Genomic DNA, 19,751 nt, shown 5'->3' with positions numbered 1-19,751 from the left:
CATCCTCCCCTCTGAGAAGCATTCTGGCTATGCTTTTTCCAAAACAGAGTTGTTTGTTCTTCTGGCAGTCCATGGTATATTCAGTATTTTTCTCCAGCACCATAATTCAAGGGCATCAATTCTTCTCTGGTCTTCCTTATTTATTGTCCAGCTTTCACATGCATACGAGGCGATTGAAAATACCATGACTTGGATCAGGCACACCTTAGTCCTCAAAGTGACATCCTTCTTTTGAATAGTTTAAAGAGGTCGTTTGTAACACATTTGTCCAATGCAATATATCGTTTGATTTCTTGACTGCTGCTTCCATGAGCGTTGATTGTGGATCCAAATAAAATGAAATTGTTGACAACTCTCTATAGGTAGATAAAATTATAAAACAACTATCTGTCAACCTATTGTTCACCCCGCGCACTTACAACACTCTGTACACCAAACTCACTTTCCTGCCTTCTTCGGAAGTGTTACACCAAATGGGAAGGAAGCTAAATTCACTTGTGAAAAAGGCACCAGCCAGGAGTAACTTTGGCAGAGAAAAGCGTGTTGATGGAAGTATTCTTAGGGACATCGTGCTAGTTTCCAACTACATAGGAATGATCCAGTCCTCCTCTGATGTTCTGTTGACACCAAGAAGTAGATGAAGACCTCTTCTATTTAAAGTCATGGTCCCAGGGAGATTATCTGTACTCTGTGTGTGCTACTCCTGGAAGACACAGAAAGCTAAAGGTGATAGGTAGTTCAGCTAAAAGTCAAATGACTGCATTAGCAATGTATTCATACGATAGACTAGTCACATTGTATTTAAATGCATACCATTGAGTGATATATGAGGATATGGTAACTGGGGGATTTGCTGTTTAATCAGTTTTTTCAAGCTCCTATATAGGGTCGCTATGAGCTGGAATTGACTCCATGGAAACAGGTTTGGTTTTATTATTATTGTGCACTGTGTATTATAGGTTCATTCTTTTCTACTAGAAACTTAGAGTTTTGTTGGAATTCTACTAGGTTGGGATCCTTAAATCACAGAAGACTGATTTAAAAACAGAATGCTAATTTAAACAAGAAAGTGTATAATTCCATTTGCCCTTTTTGGTTTGTTTTTTACATGAAGAGACCGTACAAACTGGGAATCCTACCAAATTATCGATTGCATTCCATTTTAGTAAAGGCCCACGTTATTAGTAATCCTTCGTTGTAATTAAAGACATGGGAGGAAATAAAGTGAATGTACACTCAACGCTTGGCTTTGCTTCTCATTTATTTCTAATAATCAGATTTTCATAATAGCTGTCTTTTGCCAAGAATTTTTATGTGGTGAGAAGCCCCTGGATCAGCTAATACAAGAACGCTCCAATTGCCAGATGAAGAAGCCATTGCTGAACTGTTGGATGAAAACCTTAAATCAATGAAATGGACCTATATATATATCAAGAAGAAGACAGAGGCATGGAAATCTTTATGAATATTCATAAAGTACAGCTAAAAGTACATAGTACTTGCAACTATATATATACATATATATATTTGTGCTTTAGAGGAAGGTTTACAGAGCAAATTTGTTTCTCATTAAGCAATTAATACAAATATTGTTTTGCGACATTGGTTGCCAACTCCAAGACGTGTCAACGCTCTCCCCTTTTCGACCTTGGGTTCCCGATTACCAGCTTTCCTGTCCCCTCCTGCCTTCTTGTCCTTATCCCTGGGTTGGTGTGCCCCTTTAGTCTCATTTTGTTTTATGGGCCTGTCTAATCTTTGGCTAAAGGGTGAACCTTAGGAGTGACTTCAGTACTGAGTTAAATGGGTGTCCGGAGGCCATACTCTCGGGGTTTCCCCGGTCTCTGTCACAAATATATATATTTTTAATGAATTAACTGACATTTCTTGATCTAAACAATTTACATTAGCTTTCCTGTAAAGCACATCCAACTCTTCAAGTAGAAAACAAGTACACCCCACTGGAAAAAGAAATGTAATATTGAGAACTGATCATGTGTGTTAGGACATACATTTGATCTCTTTACATGTTCTTTTAAAAACACATTTATATATTAAGTTAAACACATAACATAAATGACCGAGTGTAATACAAAGTGGTATAATGTATTTAGTAATTGTTCTGAAGAAGGTTCTTGAGAGAGAGAGAGTGGAATTATATGCCAGTGAAGACCAGCTGCAGCCATCTGAAGCCCAACAGAATTGTTTGGATGAGAAAGATATTTCCCCCAATCTTTTATGTTGAAAAATTTGAAGCATACAGAAAAGCTTAAAAAATACTTCCATGAACACTATACATGCTCCATATAGATTTCGATGTATTAACACTTTGCCATATTTGCTTTCTTTCTATCCCATATATTCTGTCTGTCTCTCTCATCTCCCTCTCTATTCCTCCTCTCTCTTTCTCTCTCTCTCTCTCCTCAATAGTATTCTTATATATTTATTACTTGCATAACTTTTTTGGAGTCCCTTCACATTTTGAGGACTTCAGATGTAGTTTAGCTCTTACTTCTATGAGGTGTTTAGCTAATATATACTTTAGTCAGGCACTAGTGTCAACACACAGTTCTCAGTAGAGTTTACTACCTTCCTGTGGACATAAATTAATCCTATTCTCTTCCCATCTGTTTCCCTTAGTCTTAATTTTCTCTCATCCTCTCTATGACAGGAAAAAAGCCTTCCCTACCATTCATGTTGACCCTTTCTTTCCTGAATCCTACCTTATACACATACCATTGTTCAATCTCCTCTTCAGAAACAGGCAGCCTTGAATATGTTTTCTATGATATACATAGATAGAATCAATAGACTTCTTCTCATCTTACTTCTTTTCCTTTCCCAATTTCTCATTTTTCTTTTAAAGATGGAAATCCTAACTCAAAAGGATCAAGAGGAAGTGGTGTAAATTGGTGAGTGTATTTATGGTAAGGTCAGGACACTAGGTTCTAGAGGGATATGTTTGACAGGAGTCGCTAGAGAAGGCTCCAGCTGAGGTGAAGTAGGAAAGACATATCTAGTCACGAGTATCATCTCTAGTTTAGATGTCGATTGCTCCAAACCAATGGATTCACATATATCCATTAGTGCTCCACCAAGTAAACAAGGTTTCATCTGAAGAATATAGAATATTGTAACACTTTCCTATTTAAAGCCATATACTGATTATTTGGTTTTTCTTTTTCAGATATGTTCTCAAAGTATGGAAATAAGATTTTCTTTATCACTGTACATTTTTTATCACATCTACAGTAGAACAATGAAAGGCTAAAAACTTTACTATTAAGGTTATTTTCAGTAGATATCAATGTCTGTAGAAGCAATGACATAAATGATACATATAAACATTTTAATATGTAATCTACCATTTTAACACCTCTATCTGTGATATAGAATTTAGTGTACACTATTCATAGGCCTGGGGAGGTATTAAGGACTCCACATTCAGATAATCAAACAGACTATTCAATTTAGATGGAATTTTGTAGACTATCTCTAGATTATATACAGCCCTTGCTCTAAAATCTATTAGTACAGAATCACACATTCTCTCTATTTCTGGATCAGAGTTTTATTTCTATATGCAGAAAGGAAGAAGTGGGAATCAAGCAGGCATTTAGAGTTAAAAATTTGAGAGGTGGGGGTTAAGATCTAAGCCAAAATATTCAAATACCCTAGACAACAGTTACGTGAATAAGGCTTCATGGCTGCATTTGGTATTTTCACAGGAAATAGATGATTTCACAGGAAATAGATTGACACACTGTCTCCTGTCTCCCGAGTTGTTCCTGTTACTTCCAAGTTGATCCCAACCTGAACTGTAGCCTGTTACTTCCCCCAATAAACACCATAATTTTCAGTATGGCTTGTGAGTTCTGTGTGGCCATTGCAACAAATTATCGAACCCAGCAAAGAAGCAGAGAGCGTCCTGGGGAGGACAGCTGGCGTCAGAATATATTAAGTGAATTATGATTGTATGCGTGATCATAATGATAGAAACCATTTACTAAGCACTTCTTATGTGCCAGGTACTACTCTAAGTAATTTTCGTTTAACCTTTTAATCATGTGCTCTAGGAATTACTGAGGTAAAGTTCAACACTGTCAGTTCCTCCCTTCCATATGTCTGGAAGGAAGGCAATGGGAGATACCCAGGTCTATGCCACTGTCAGTCTAGATTTGATCTCCATGTGTAAAGTTGTTGGCTCAGATTCAGCCTCTCTTTGGGAATTCATTTGGAAGCAGAGTTGTCTTGGGTCTGTGGATCATGATACATTTGTCTTCTCCGGTGCACATGGAATATTCTCCAGGAGAGGACATATGTTAGGACACAGAAGAAGTGTCAATAAATCTAAAATAATTGAAATCATACCTTTTTAAAGTGGTAAGAAGCAGAGATGTCACTTTGGTAACTAAGGTGCCCCTGACCCGAGCCATGATATTTTCAATCGCCTCATATACATACAGAAGCTGGACAACGAAAAAGGAAGACCAAAGAAGAATTGACACATTCGAATTGTGGTGTTGGTGAGACCAGCTAGGGACAGAAAAGGCCTTAAACAACAAGTTACATCAGTTAAAAATTTTGTCTAGAAGAAGAACGGTGCGAATGTTGTTTGCTTTCCCCTAGTCTGTCCGCTTGTCTGTCTTTCAGATCAGCCAATTAGAACTAGAATCCTGGGCATGCGCGGTAAGAGACCAGGTCAGCCGGCAGATGGTCTCATGCCGTATGTATTGCCTAGGAACCAAACACCTGACATACGTCATCGAGCAGTGACTGAGCCCATTTCCAAACCAAGAAGTCCGTCAGCCACTTCTGTGCCAGAATTCTACCCCGACCCCTTTTTGATATATATGAATTTAATGGATATGTATGACTTCCCCTTTCCCACGTGGTATAAAACTGCAGTGACAGCCCTTTTTTCGGAGAGAGAGGGCTTTCGGGGAGGATCCTCCCTCCTCTTACTCGCTGTGAGTAATACACTATGCCTTGCTTTAAATCCGCTCCACCCTTAGTTATTCTTAACTAGAGTACAAGCGGCGAACCCATTGCGTTTGGTAACACTGGCAAAGAATACTGACTGTACCATGGACTGCTAGAAGAATGAACAAATCTGTCTCGGAGGATGTACAGCCAGAATGCTCCTTAACCAAGGGTTGCAGGACTTTGTCTCAATGCAGGGCAATGGGTTTCTCTATGTATAGCCTTTCTGGCCCCGAGTTTGTATTTCTGCTAAGATGCTAGGGCCACATTATTGCAAAGGCATTGGTTAGTCTATTATGTAAATAAGATTTATAAAACCACTCAGGGATTGGTCAATTACTATGCAAACTAGGTGACTGTGGCCTACCAAGGGAATTGGTCAGTTTTGCCATCATGCTAGGCTTATAAGAGCCAATCCCACAGAGGCTGGAGGGAAGGACCTCACTACCATCAAGAAGAACCGGGAGCGGACCACATCTTTTGGACCCAGGGTCCCTGAGCTAACAGCCTCCTAGACGCAGGAGACAGAGACAGCTGTAACACGAGAGACGGTGCGAGACGGCATGGATGGCAGTGGCACAAGACAGCAATGGCATGGGACTGGTAGGTGGCTGTAGTGGGCTCACAAACCCATGGAGCGAGAGAGCTGAGCAACTCTGAGCAGGAGGCTTGTTGGAGGAGTGGAGTATCTCTAGACACTATGTTGGTGGAGCTAAAGAGCTGTACAACTTGCCCGAGTAGGACGGAGTCAAGGCCCAAGGGGGGCCGGTAACAGTTGGCCCAAACGGGATCCAGTGGCAGAGGCTGAGAGCTAGGCCTGCCTGCAGGCACAATCAAGAAGAAGCTGAGAGCTGTCTTTGTTGGAAACTTCCCTGATTGATGAACTGTATACTGTCTCCTGAGTTGTTCCTGTTACTTCCAAGCTGATCTGAATCCTGAATTGTAAACTGTTACTTCCCCCAATAAACCCCTTTTATAAGAATCAGCACATAGCTGGTTCCTATGAGGTGGAGGTTAAAGATGTCCCAAATGTCTAACTTTTACGAGTTGCTGTGCCACTCCATCATCTCTAACATCAACTACTCCCTCTCACCTCAGTACTCTCCTTCTTATCTTTGAGTTCCCTAATTCACTGCAACGTCTCACAGAACTCACAAACCATCTAAAGGAAATGGCTTATGCGGTTGTGGAGGCTGGCAAGTCCCAAATTCATGGGCCAGGCATAGACTTCTCCTTGGCCCTCAGTCTCTGCCTAGAGGCACTCAGCTTTCTTGCTCCGTGGGCCTGGAAGCCCGCTGCACCGTCTGCTGCGGCTCTCTCCTTCTTTGCTGGTGGTGGGCTCTCCTCTCTGCTCCAGATTTGGCTCTTTTTAAGGCAAAACTAACCAATCCCTTCAGTGGGCCACAATTATCTTATTTGCACAGCCCCACCCAATCACCTTGGTGGGAGTCACAAGACCATAGCTAGAAAGGCCACACACGGAAGTAAATAATTGCACCCCAACCCCATGACTGTGAGTATGGCCTGTGAGTTCTGTGTGGCCATTGCTGTGAATTGTTGAACCCAGCAAAGAAGTAGAGAGTGCCAGGAGGAGGACAGCTGGTGTCAGAATTGGTAACAAGGTCGGAGAGTGGAGGTATGTCTGGCCTCCACCTCATAGAAATCAGCTTTGGGCTGATGGTGTCATCCCCAACCCACCCTCTGAAGTTAGGGGAGGTCTGATGCTACTACAATACACTGACATACATTGGACATGTTATCAGGAGGAACCAGTCACTGGAGAAAGACATCATACTTGGTAAAGCAGAGGGTCAGCGAAAAAAGAGGGAGACTCTCCATGAGACGGATTGGCACAGTGGCTGCAACAATGGGCTGAAACGTACCTAGTATTGTGAATATGACATAGGACTGGGCAACATTTTCCTCTGGTATACACAGGGTCACTATGAGTCAGAGACAACTCAATGGCACCTAGCAACAACAACAACATCTTCTCCAACCACAGTGGAATGAAGCTAGAAATCAATAACAGAAGAAAAACTGGAAAATTTCACAAATATATGGAAATTAAACAACACAATCTAAAATAACCAATGGATCAAAGAAGAAACCACAAGGGAACTTAGAAAACACGTACAGATGAATGAAAACAAAAATACAACATACCAAAACTTAAGGGCTGCAGCAAAAGCCATGCTCAGAGGGAAATTTATAGCTGTAAATGCCTGCATTAAACAAGAAAGATCTCAAATCAATAACCTAACACTACACCTTAGGGAACTAGAAAAAGAAGAGCAAACTAAGCGCAAACCTATCATAAGGAAAGAGTAATAAGTAATCAGGGAGTCGAAGAGAGGGAGAAGAGAATAGAGAGGATTTGAGGTTTTGAAATGCAGACATAAAAGAATAGGCCCCCTTAGGGATTTAGGACAGTCTCCTTAGTCATGGACTACCAGGGAGAGGCAATAGTGAAAAAGTTAGGGATTCAGTTCCTAATCCTAAAAACTCTTGGAGTTCTACTTTGATCTAAGGGAGAGGAAAGTTGATGATGGGATTAATTCACTTAGGAGATAAAGTCTTCCGTTCAGCAGAGATATCATGTTCTAGGTAATACACTTGAGGGCTGCTTAATTGTATTTTGTCTTTAGACACTGCATGAGTTTCCTAGGGCTGCCAGAACAAAGTTCCACAAACTGGTGGCTTAAAACAACAGAGATTTATTCTCTCTCAGTTGGGGAAGTCTGAAGTCCAAAATCCAGGTGTCATCAGGGCTGGTTCCTTCTGGAAGCTCTGTTCTACGCTTCTCTTCCAGTTTCTGGTGGTTGTAAGCAATCCTTGCCATTCCTTGCCTTGTAGCTGCATCCCTCCAATCTGCCTCTGTCTTCACATGGCCTTCTTCCCTATGTGTCTCTGTCCCCGTGTCTGAATCTTCTCTCCTTTCTCTTATAAAGACACCAGTTGTTGGATTTAGACCCCACCTTCATCCATTATGACTTCATCTTAACTAATTACAAAGATTCTATTTCCAAATAAGGTCACATTCTGAGGTTCAGGTGGACATGAATTTTGGATTGCTAATGTACTCAGCTGCTAATCAGAAAGTTGGCAGTTTGAGTACACCCAGAGGCACCTCAGAAGAAAGACATAGTGATCTATTTCCGAAAAATCAGCCATTGAAAACCCTATATTTCAGTTATACTCTGACACACATGGAGTGACCATGAGTGGGAGCTGACTTGAAGGTAACTGGTTGGTTATTCAACCTACTGCAGAGACCTTAAGGAGTCCTGGTGTCACAATGGTTAAGTGCTTTGCTGCTAACCAAAAGGTCAGCAGTTCAAAACCACCAGCAATTCTGCAGGAGAAAAGACCTGGCAATTTGCTCCCATAAAGACTTGGAAACACTACGAGGCAGTTCTACTCTGTCATACAGGGTCGCTATGAGTTGAAATCGACTCGATAGCACACAACAACAATAGAGACCTTATGTCCCTTGATGGTGAGAGCTTGGAGTAAATATGAGCTGTCAAAATCAGGTGAGCAAAGAAGAAGGTCATCTATATATACACTGGTTAGGGACAGAGTTGCAAGGAAAGTTTAAATCTTTCAAGTTTGCATTTAGGGTTTTAAAAAAATAAGTAGGGGCCTCAGGAAAACCTCTGAGGCATGGCTGCCATGTATACTGTTGATTTTTCCATGTGAAGGCAAAATGATACTGTGAGTCAGGTTGAAGAGGAATACTGAAAAAGCAGAAGATAAGTCGATGATTCTAAGTGAGTAGTGTTAGGTGGGATAGGCTAGAATGCTGTTGGTGTAGAGGAAACCTGAGTTTGACTATTTTGTTTATTGCTCGTAAGTGTTGTATGCACCACATGGGGTTGTCATGAGCTGAAACTGACTTGACAGCAACTGATGATGGTGGTGGATTGTACTAGCCAATATCCTTTGCCATTAGACTTTTTACTGTAAGGATGGGGGTATTAAAGGGACCAGATGGGAAACTAAGAGTCTCTTGTCAATAAAGCCTGAATTATTGGTTGAAGTCTTTGGAGGGCTTCTAATTTTAGAAGATATTGTGGTAATCTTGGGAGCGGCATGGAAGGATCTATTTCTACTCTGAGAGGTTCAGCCCCCTATATCTGGCCTATGTCAGTGAAGTGAGCAGCCCAAAGGGAGTCAAGTATCTTAGTTAACATGGTTTGTAAGGGCTTAAAAGGGCTCGAGGGCTTTGACAGGAGCAAGAAAAGTCAGGTGGGCAATGACAGCCATTAAAGGGCAAAGGGAAATAGGCATGGAGCCAGGGACTTTGAGGATGAGGACATCAAGAGAGCAATGAATACTGCTAATTGGAAAGTAATTCTCATCCCAGAAGGTTTACTCGGGTAGTGGAGCTAAGTGAAAGCTATGCTGAGTAGTAAGAGGCAAGTCTTGTAGTAGATGATCAAGTTCCACCACAGGTGTGGTTTGTGTACTCCAAGGAAAGGTGGCGCGGCAATAAAAGGTATTAATGGTGGAATGTGTTGCCCCTATGTCCACTAGGAAGGTGGTGGGGTCTCCACTGATGGTAATGATTGTTTACCCTTTCACAGTGAAACTTAGTTGTGGATACAAGAGGTAAGATCCAGAAAGTCTTTAACAATAGCATGTAAATCTGAGTGAGATCAAGGCTTAAAGAGCACTTGTTGGGGGGGTGGGGTGGATGCTTAGGTCACTGATCTTCTGCCACAGATGAGGAAGTTGCCAATAAAGGGCAAGGGAGTTTCATAGAGGCAGGAGGCGTAAATAGGAGCAGTAGGGGCTGAAAGGGGAAAAAAAGAATCTGTAGAATAAGGAGGAATAGTTGATGGGGACATGGTGGTTGTGGTGATACATAAGGGGAGTTCTGGATGTGGACAGGGTTGTGAAGTTGTGGACTGGTGGTGAAAGAGATGGTCCTTAGGGAATTTTACTGTTCAAGTTAGACTGGAGATATTTTCTCATTTTTCAGCCTCCTCATACCAAGCCAAATAAGCTGACCATTGTTAAGATGAGACCTTAGAGTTCTAAGGTTTGAGGGCATCTCGTAGATGGCTTAGGGGGATTTCAAGTGTTCCAAAGGGGCCACTGGAGTTCTAAATTGTCCTCAGCAAAATTCTGCAATTTTTGGAGGTAATGAAATAAATTTTTGGCATAGTAGTATAGCATATAATCTGTATGGTTTTGAAGAAGTTGAGAAGTGGGCTGAAAGTTTTCAATAGTACCAAGGTTAAACAAAAACTGGCAACAAGACAAAACCAAAAGATCACTCAAAGAATTAAACTCAAACCCTTATAATGCTACCATGGACAACCGTCCAGAGCATATGGATCAAGAGCTGGACTCACCATGAGATCCCCTAATCACCAGTCAGGGAAGCAACACACAGCCTTGAGAGGCCTCAGTACCTGGGTGGAGAAGACAGATGTCTAGAGGTAGTCTTCCCGTCTCAGTTATGGCACCAAACTGTCAAAGACAAAAACCAAACAAGTAAGGAAATTGATTTTATCTAGCCTTTTGTAATACAAAGAGCAGCCCAGATTCAAATATTAGAGTGTCTCAGCAGGCTTTTACCTTAGATTTTGTAGGGAGGAATAGACAAGTTACAGGTGGGATGATTTACCGTTGGGATTGTTTTTGTAATCAGAGGAAGTCTCAGTTAGTTAACAGGAAATGCTTAAATCTGTGTCTAGCTAGTTTAGGTCAGAGTCACACGGTTCTAATCTTAAGCATTCATGAGATAAAGGATGAGAAATTGGAGCGTCTATGTCTGGCCTTCTCAACTGGTTCAGGAAAAAAATGAATAAGTTTGTTTTTGGTCTTGTCACAGATAAACAAAGGAGTCATCCATGAGTATTATAGTAATCATGAGAAACAGCAGATAGCAAGTCTTATGTAAGTCATGTAAGCAAGAGTGGTTCTTTGTGGTAAACCATTTCTGGGAGCAAAAAACAGTGGGCATATTTCTTAACTATCACTGTTTTCCATGAGCACAGGGTTTAGGTAGAGTTCAATATTGTCAGTGTCAAGGTTAATTTTTTTTTCCATTCTGATCCAGTTATTCTAGTACTATTTGTTGGAAAGACACTTCTTTCTCCCATTGAATTTGTTGGTGCTAATGCTTTGTTTCTAAATTTAAAACCTCAGTTTCTCAGTAACATTAGCCACATTTCAAGTACTTTAGAGCCACATGTGGTTCATAGCTACCATATTGAATAATATAGAACATTTCCATCATCACAGAAATATTCTATTGGACAGGACTGCTCTAGGCCTTACAGCACAGTGTCTAATGAATATTTTGCATTTTGTGAAAGGTAATCTAAAGCAAATACTACTGTTAAGGGCAGATATAAAGAAGCGAAAAGTCAATGACTGAGCACTATTTATTTTTAGGTATATTGTACATGGACAATATTGATCAATACAAATATAAAACACTTTTGTAAAGCATAAGACTATACTATATGTACTAATTCAAGGGATATTAGGGCACGTATGCTGCTCAGTTCTAAGAATCCTGTGGTTTGGAATGGTATACGTTCCGCTTGTTGAAATATTTTTATTTAGAACTCTCCCTAAAACTCTTAAATAACTAAAATTCCAGAACCTTCAGTTGATATGGGGGTGGAGTGAAAGGAGCTCTATTAGACTAGTTATAAGCATTCATACTAAGAGCTTAATGAAAATACTTTAGCCCTATGAAATTTAATCCTTATTTTATTATCTCCATTTTACAAAAGAGGAAACCATTCTGAGAGAATAGTGAAATAATTAATGAATACAGGTGGTCCCCAATTTATAACGGTTCCACAATGATGACTCCATCATAAATTGGTTATGACCATAAGTCGAATACCTTGTTTTTTTTACTTTTCATAATTATTGCCTTTTATTATCAGTATCTTTTTTTTTATTGTACTTCAGGTGAAGGCTTACAGAACAAATAGTTTCTCATGAAACAGTAGTACACATGTTGTTTTATGACATTGGTTAACAACCCCACAACATATTAACCCTCTAAATTCTCAACCTTTTTTTTTTTTTTTTGGTGAAAATACACATAGCCAAAGATACACCGTTTCAAAAATTTCTACATACACAGTTCAGTGACATTGACTACACTCTTGCAATTGTGCTGCTATTCTCACTTAAGATGAAGGCTTACAGAACAAAATAGTTTCTCATTTAACAGTTACTACAAATGTTGCCCTATGACAATGGTTAACAATCTCACAACACATTAACAATATCCTTACTCAACCTTGTGTTCCCTGTCACCAGCTTCCTTGTCCCCTTCTGCCTTCTGGCCCTTGTCACTGGACTCCTGTACCTCATTAGTCTCATTTGGTTTTACAGGGCTGTCCACTCCCAGGCGGTAACAGTGGCGGTGACTTCACCACTGAGCTAAAAGGGTGTCTGGGGGCCGTACTCTCAAGGTTTATCAGTATCTTTTTAAATCATAACATTGAACATATGCAAGTTAACACCTGAGAATAACATCAGCAAATTATGTACGTATATTGATGTAAAAAACAAAAACAAAAAAGCAGACCGTTAAGTGTGGTTCTTCGTAACTAGAATAAGTTGTAATAAGGGACTACCTGAATAGAATGGAGCTTCTAATCTGGATTCCAAACCTGATGGGTTTTTTTTGTTTTAATTTTATTTATTTTGTTGTTGTTGAGAACATACACAGCAAAACATATACCAATTCAACAGTTTCTATGTGTACAATGTAGTGGGACTGATAAAATTCTTTGAGTTGTGCAACCATTCTCACCCTTCTTTTCTGAGTTGTTCCTCCCTCATTAAGATAAGTTCAGCGGCGCTTAAGGTTCCTATCCAATCTTTCAGAATTGCTGTTGTCAGTTTGATCTCAGGTAGATAGTTCTTAAAAGAGCATAATGCTTCAAGGCAGACCTTTTTTACTAGTTAAACTAAACTGTTGTTCGGTTTCCAAACCTGATAATTTTAACAACTGAAATCAAATCCGGAGAATCACCACCATCAGCTAAAACACGCACTCGCCAAGAAACATCGCGATGTTACTCAAACTACTGCTCCCAACAGGCAAAGCGATTCCTGTCCATCAGGCTCTTCCCCTGCATCTGAAGGGGGCGGGAGGAGCAGCCTGGGAGCCGTAGTTCTCCTGGGTGGCGACCGATGTTGCCAGCGGCCGTAGCGTGTCATATCCAGCTAGCAGGTCTTGTGAGGACGTGCTGAGTTGGTGAAAGGGTGAGGCAGGCACTGTTTAAGCCATAAACAGATGCGGCACCCCGGAGTAATGCTAAATTAAGTTAGCGTCAGCGAGGGGAGACTGGTGAGAAGACTGAGCCCCGTGGTAGCAGTTGTTCTCGCCCTCAGCGTGCTGCCATTTCCACCATGGAGGAAGCCCCGCGCCCTCGCTGCCTGGTCAACCCCAGTGGCGGGAGACGGTCCAGGATTCACAAACCTACGGTTTCGGCCTTTTTCACAGGCCCAGAGAAGCTGAAGGACTTGGCCCATTCTGCAACCGTGATGACACAGCACGACGCGAAGCTGCTGTGCGACGTGACCATCGAGGTAGTGACACCTGGTAGCAGGCCTGGCACGGGTTGCCTTTTCTCCTGCAACCGCAACGTCTTGGCTGCCACGTGCCCTTACTTCAGGAGCATGTCACGAGTGGCATGTACGAGAGCCATCAGGCGAGTGTGACCATGCACGATGTGGACACCGAGTACTTCGAGGTGTTGGTTGACTACTGCTACACGGGTCGCGTGTCACTGAGCGAGGCCAGTGTGGAACGCCTTTGTGCGGCCTCTGACATGCTACAGCTCAAATTTGTGCGGGAAGCCTGCGCCTCCTTCATAGCCCGTCGCCTCGACCTGACCAACTGCACCGCCATCCTCAAGTTCGCAGACACCTTCGACCATACCAGGCTGCGATCTCAGGCCCAGTCCTTCATAGCTCACAACTTCAACCAACTTAGCCAGATGGGTTCGATTAGGGGAGGAGACTCTGGCAGATCTGACCCTGGCCCAGCTGCTGGCTGTCCTGCGCTTGGATAGTCTGGAGGTAGAGAGTGAGCAGACTGTGTGCCACGTGGCCATGCAGTGGCTGGAGGCTGCTCCCAAAGAGCAGGGTCCCAGCGCGGCAGAAGTCTTCAAGTGTGTCCGTTGGGCACACTTCACTGAAAAGGATCAGAACTAGCTGGAAGGGCTGCTGACCAAGCCCATTGTGAAGGAGCACTGCCTGGACATTATTAAACGGATCCTGCAGATGCGCTATGGCGATGTGATGTACAAGACTCTGGCGCCAGAGCCAAACAGCAGCACCAGCTCTATTGTATCTTCAGCAGAAAATCCACCCCAGAGGATGGGTATGTGTGCCAAGGAGATGGTGATCTTCTCTGGACACTCCAGAGATCCCTTTCTGTGCCGTGACCCATACACAGGGGATCTTTACACATTACCGTCACCTTTGACCAGCCTGGCTCACACTAAGACCATCACCTCCTCAGCTGTCTGTATCTCTCCAGACCATGACATCTATCTTGCTGCCCAGCCCAGAAAAGACCTCTGGGTATATAAACCAGCCCAGAATAGTTGGTAGCAACTTGCAGACCGCTTGCTGTGTCGTGCGGGCCTGAATGTGGCTTACACTGATGGCTACATTTATGTTTTGGGCGGGCGAGATCCTGTTACTGGTGTTAAATTGAAGGACATGGAATGCTATAGTGTTCATAGGAACCAGTGGGTGCTGGTGGAACCATTACCCCATTCTTTTATATGCTTTGACCTGGTAGTAATTCGGAGTTATCTTTACACTGTCAACAGTAATCGTGTGTTCTGCTATGATCCTAGCCATAATATATGGCTGAAGTGTTATTCTCTTAAACGCCATACCTTTCAGGATGCCTGTGTCTTCAGTGATGAGATCTGTTGTGTCTGTGACATCCCAGTCATGAAGATCTACAACCCATTCATAGGACAATGGAGACAGACTAGAAATATTCCCTTAGTGCCAGGGACTAACAACTACCAGGTTATCAATCACGGCAGAAAGTTGCTGCTCATCACCTCGCACAGCCCACAGGGGAGAAAGAACCGGGCGACCATGTATGAATATAACACCAGGGAAGGCCAGTGGATTAACATAGGTACCAGGTTAGGCCTCTTGCAGTTTGACTCTAACTTTTATTGCCTCTCTGCTCGTGTTTTTCCTTCTTACCTTGAACCTGGTCGGAGTTTCATCACCGAGATAGAGGAGATACTGACTGAATCTGATACTGAATGGGACATAGGTGAATTCAGAGAATTGGACTCTGATGAGCCAGAAAGGTCAAGTTACTCATCCGAAGATGATGATTGGGTGACACTAGGGCTTCAGTAAAATGCACAGGATCGGCAGGGTTCCTTGTAAATAAGTTGAAACATGGAAGTGTTTTTGCTGTAAAAAGTATTTTTAAAAGATATACTTTCCTTTTCCGGGGCAGGGGAGTCGGGGGTTGATTAACTGCAGGTTTGATTTAGAAAGGGTATTGTTTGAAATACTAGGTAATGTTATAATTTAAACACTCCAAGAAATCACCCTGTTTAATAATTTACTGTGCTAAAAGTCTGAGTTGATTTAATTGGTTAGTATGTTTATTTTTCATGATCTTAATTTAGCCTTCCGTCCATTTTTGCTTGCATTTAGTGCCACAAGCAATATAACTTTGGAAATTTAATTTTTATAATGGAGAACTGGACTAGGAATTGCTGGTAGGGTTTTGGAAGTGCATATTTTCCTTCAGAACAGTATAGTAGATTTCCAAAACAACTGGTGGGTTTTTTACTATATTAGATACAGTTTAAGTTTTACTTTGGTTTTCTCCCCTTTGGCAAAGATGAAAAATGGATCTATGTCTTAAGTGTGCAGACTAGCCTTAAGCTCACTGAAAGTTTGGAAAGAAATTTCAGTTTAGTTTTGGAAAACAAAATGGTTATTTGATAAAGTGATCAATTTTCCATTTGAAAGAATTACATTCTAGTAATGTCACTAATCTTTTAAAAACCTTTCTAAAAACAAAAGTAACTTGCTTTATAAGTTCATATTTTATATCTATACCTGATACATGCTTCATTGAAGCACAGAAACAGTCCTTTTTTTTTTTCCACTGGAGATATTATTGTGGAAAATTTTATCCATTGTCTTGTCTTAAAAAGTTTATATGACTCGTAAAGTATTTTGGCTGTATAGTTTTGTGTTCAACTGAGAGGACTCTTCAGCAGGAAGTGATTTATTCTTTACTATTTGTGAGGCAATACTGGTTTTCGTAAATGTGGATAAATTGAAAACAATTATTATACTGAGATCATTAGTTATTGTTATCCACTCTAAAATCAAGTGCCAGCAAAGAACTTTATAACTTTAGCTGGGTATAGAATTGTTTTAAAATAATCTGTAAGTCACTGTAAATGTTCTTAATTACCAGTTTTACAGTATTTTTATGCCAAAAGTTGACAGTTAAAGAACATAAATGGGTGATGGCGTTTGGGACGAATAGCTAAAGTATGTTTCCTCTGAAATATTTTCCTAAGCAGTGGTATTGCATGGTTATTGTATTATGGTATTTGTTCTGTATTTCTCTGTGAACCATGCTCCAGTCTTGTTTAAGTGTTTTATCAACAAATTGTAAGGGAATACCCAGGAATAAAGACTAAGTTGCACAAAACCGGCTTTGTTAGATACAAGAAAATACAGGTGCTTTCCTTTTCAGGGTTTGTTAATATATATGTTGTCATGATACATTTACATGATAAATGACCAGATGCTTTTCTATATCCAGTTAAATGATTTTCCTGCATCTTTCTTTTCAGTAACACTCTAATCCCTCTACTATGTTTATTCTCTAGTGACAGAACGCTATCATTTCTTTCACCCTGGTAGACTACAGAAGCATACTCTGGTGTGGGAAACTGAATTTTTTGAATGAAATGTCATAGGATAAAAAAAAGAGAGGGAGAGAGAAAATGATAAAGAAAATCAAATAATGTTTTCTTAGCCATTTTGATTGGCCATTTGAAGAGTCTACAGGACATTCCTGTTTAACATTATTTTTAGTGAAGAGATGCTTGCCCTAGCAATACGTATTCCTTCAAAAGGGCAAACATACTTCAGTGGCCTAAAGCTAAACTTTGTCCCGTTTGATATCAGGGATTTTATAAGGACTGCTCTTAACACAGAAAGTTATTTCTCAGTAGGGTTATTTTTTTGGCCAACTTTTTCTTCACCAGTAATTTCTTGTTGATAGCTTTTTGTTTGTAAGGTTGAAATATTGTTAAGTGCTGTCGAGTCGGTTCCGACTCATAGCGACCCTATGAACAGAACAAAACACTGCCCAGTCCTGTGCCATCCTCACAATCGTTGTTATATTTAAGCCCATTGCTGGCAGCCACTGTGTCAATCTATCTCATTGAGGGTCTTCCTCTTTTTCGCTGACCCTGTAATTTACCAAGCATGATGTCCTTCTCCAGGGACTGATCTCTCCTGACCGCATGTCCAAAGTATGTAAGACATAGTCTCGCCATCCTTCCTTCTAAGGAGCATTCTGGTTGTACTTTTCCAAGACAGATTTGTTCATTCTTTTGGCAGTCTGTGGTGTATTCAATATTCTTTGCCAACACCACAATTCAAAGGTGTCAGTTCTTCTTATTAATTGTCCAGCTTTTGCATGCATATGAAGTGACTGAAAACACCATGGCTTGGGTCAGGCGCACCTTAGTCCTCAAGGTGACATCTTTGCTTTTCAACACTTTAAAGAGGTCTTTTGCAGCAGATTTGCCCTCTTGACTGCTTCTTCCCTGGGTGTTGATTGTGGATCCAAGTAAAACGAAATCCTTGACAACTTCAATCTTTTCTTCATTTATCATGATGTTGCTCATTGGTCCAGTTGTGAGGATTTTTGTTTTCTTTATGTTGAGGTGTAATCCATACTGAAGGCTGTGGTCTTTGGTCTCCATCAGTAAGTGCTTCAAGTCCTCTTCACTTTCAGCAAGGAAGGTTATGTCATCTGCATAACGCAGGTTTTTAATGAGTCTTCCTCCAGTCCTGATGCTCATATAGTCCAGCTTCTCAGATTATTTGCTCAGTTTATCTCAACCAGATTACCATCTGGAGAGTTAAGGTATTGCAACCAATTTATAAAAAGTGAATTCTCTTATTCATCATTCTCAATCTTTGAGTTAAAGCCTAAGCTAAATAGTACTAATATCTTAATTTACAATGTGGTTTTCTTGGGAAGAATTTTTATTTCGTGACATTTGTGAATTAGGGAGTAGATGTTAACCATTCTTTTATACATAAGTGATTTGTTGCAAATAAAACTGGCACTAGAACCCAGGCCTCCTAACTTCTTAGTTCAGTGCTTCTGTCCACACAGAATGACACAGCTAGTACTGTTCAATTCCTTTATTGACAGGAAAGCACCCTTGTCTCAGTTTTCCAGTTAATCGGCACATCGTTTAGCAAACGTTCAATATAATGTAGTATTCAGGACTAATATATATAAGATTCAGAATGATTGTGATTATCTTTTGTATCTATGTTCCTATAGTCTGAAAAGCTCACAGAACCTGAATTATTGCAAATACTTTTAAATTCAAGGGATAAGTATCATTTTTGTTTCCAAAGGATAAAATAGAAATTAAGACCCAGGCTTTTCTATTTTCCTGTTCGCTATCCTTCGGGTGTTACCCTGGTCCACATGATCAAAGCTGGCTCAGCATCATGTCCACATTACAGTCATCTGAAAGGAAGGGAGGGGAAGTTTTGTATATTGCTCATGGTCACACACCATTGGTGGGGTCTTAATCCCATAGCCACATCTAGCTGCACATTTAGTGGCGGAAGAGGCAGCTTCTATTCCAGGTCACCATGTTGTTGTTAGGTGCTTTTGAGTTGGTTGCAATTCATAGCGACCCCTGTGTACAACAGAATGAAACACTGCCCAGTCCTGCACCATCCTCACAGTCGTTATGCTTTAGCCCATTGTTGCAGTCACTGTGTCAATCCATCTCGTTGAGGGTCTTCTTTTTCGCAGACCCTGTACTTTACCAAGCACGATGTCCTTCTCCAGGGGCTGGTCCCTCCTGATAACGTGTCCAAAGTACATGAGATGAAGTATCACCTTCCTGCCTTCAAAGAGCATTCTGGCTGCACTTCTTCTAAGACAGATTTGCTTGTTCTTCTGGAAGTCTATGGATATTCAGTATTCTTCACCAACACCATAATTCAAAGGCGTCAGGTCTTCGGTCTTCCTTATTCATTGTCCAGCTTTCGCGTGCATATGAGACAATTGAAAATACCATGGCTTGGATCAGGCTCACCTTAGTCCTCAAAGTGACATCTTTGCCTTTTAACACTTTAAAGAGGTCTTTTGCAGTACATTTACCCAGTGCAATACGTCATTTAATTTCTTGACTGCTGCTTCCATGGGTGTTGATTGTAGATCCAAGTAAAATGAAATCCTTGACAACTTCAATCTTTTCTCTATACACCGTGAAGTTGCTTATTGGTCCAGTTGTGAGGATTTTTGTTTTCTTTATATTGAGGTGTAATCCATAATGAAGGCTAAGGTCTTTGATCTTCATCAGTAAGTGCTTCAAGTCCTCTTCACTTTCAGCAAGCAAGGTTGTGTCATCTGCATTAAGCAGGTTGTTAATGAGTCTTCCTCCAATCCTGATGCCGCATTCTTATTCATATAGTCCAGCTTCTCGGATTATCTGCTCAGC

At 41.0% G+C, this 19,751-nt stretch overlaps 1 pseudogene; it reads left to right on the top strand.

Moving 5' to 3' along the window:
* Positions 1-9,174: 9,174 nt before the first annotated feature.
* Positions 9,175-15,399, top strand: LOC101352364 (kelch repeat and BTB domain-containing protein 6-like; annotated as a pseudogene).
* Positions 15,400-19,751: the final 4,352 nt, after the last annotated feature.

The sequence above is a fragment of the Trichechus manatus genome, unplaced genomic scaffold (assembly GCF_000243295.1).
Source record: "Trichechus manatus latirostris isolate Lorelei unplaced genomic scaffold, TriManLat1.0 scaffold00044, whole genome shotgun sequence".
NCBI lineage: Eukaryota > Metazoa > Chordata > Mammalia > Sirenia > Trichechidae > Trichechus > Trichechus manatus.
Note: the sequence above shows the minus strand (reverse complement) of the source record. Positions and strands in the feature narration are given on the sequence as shown.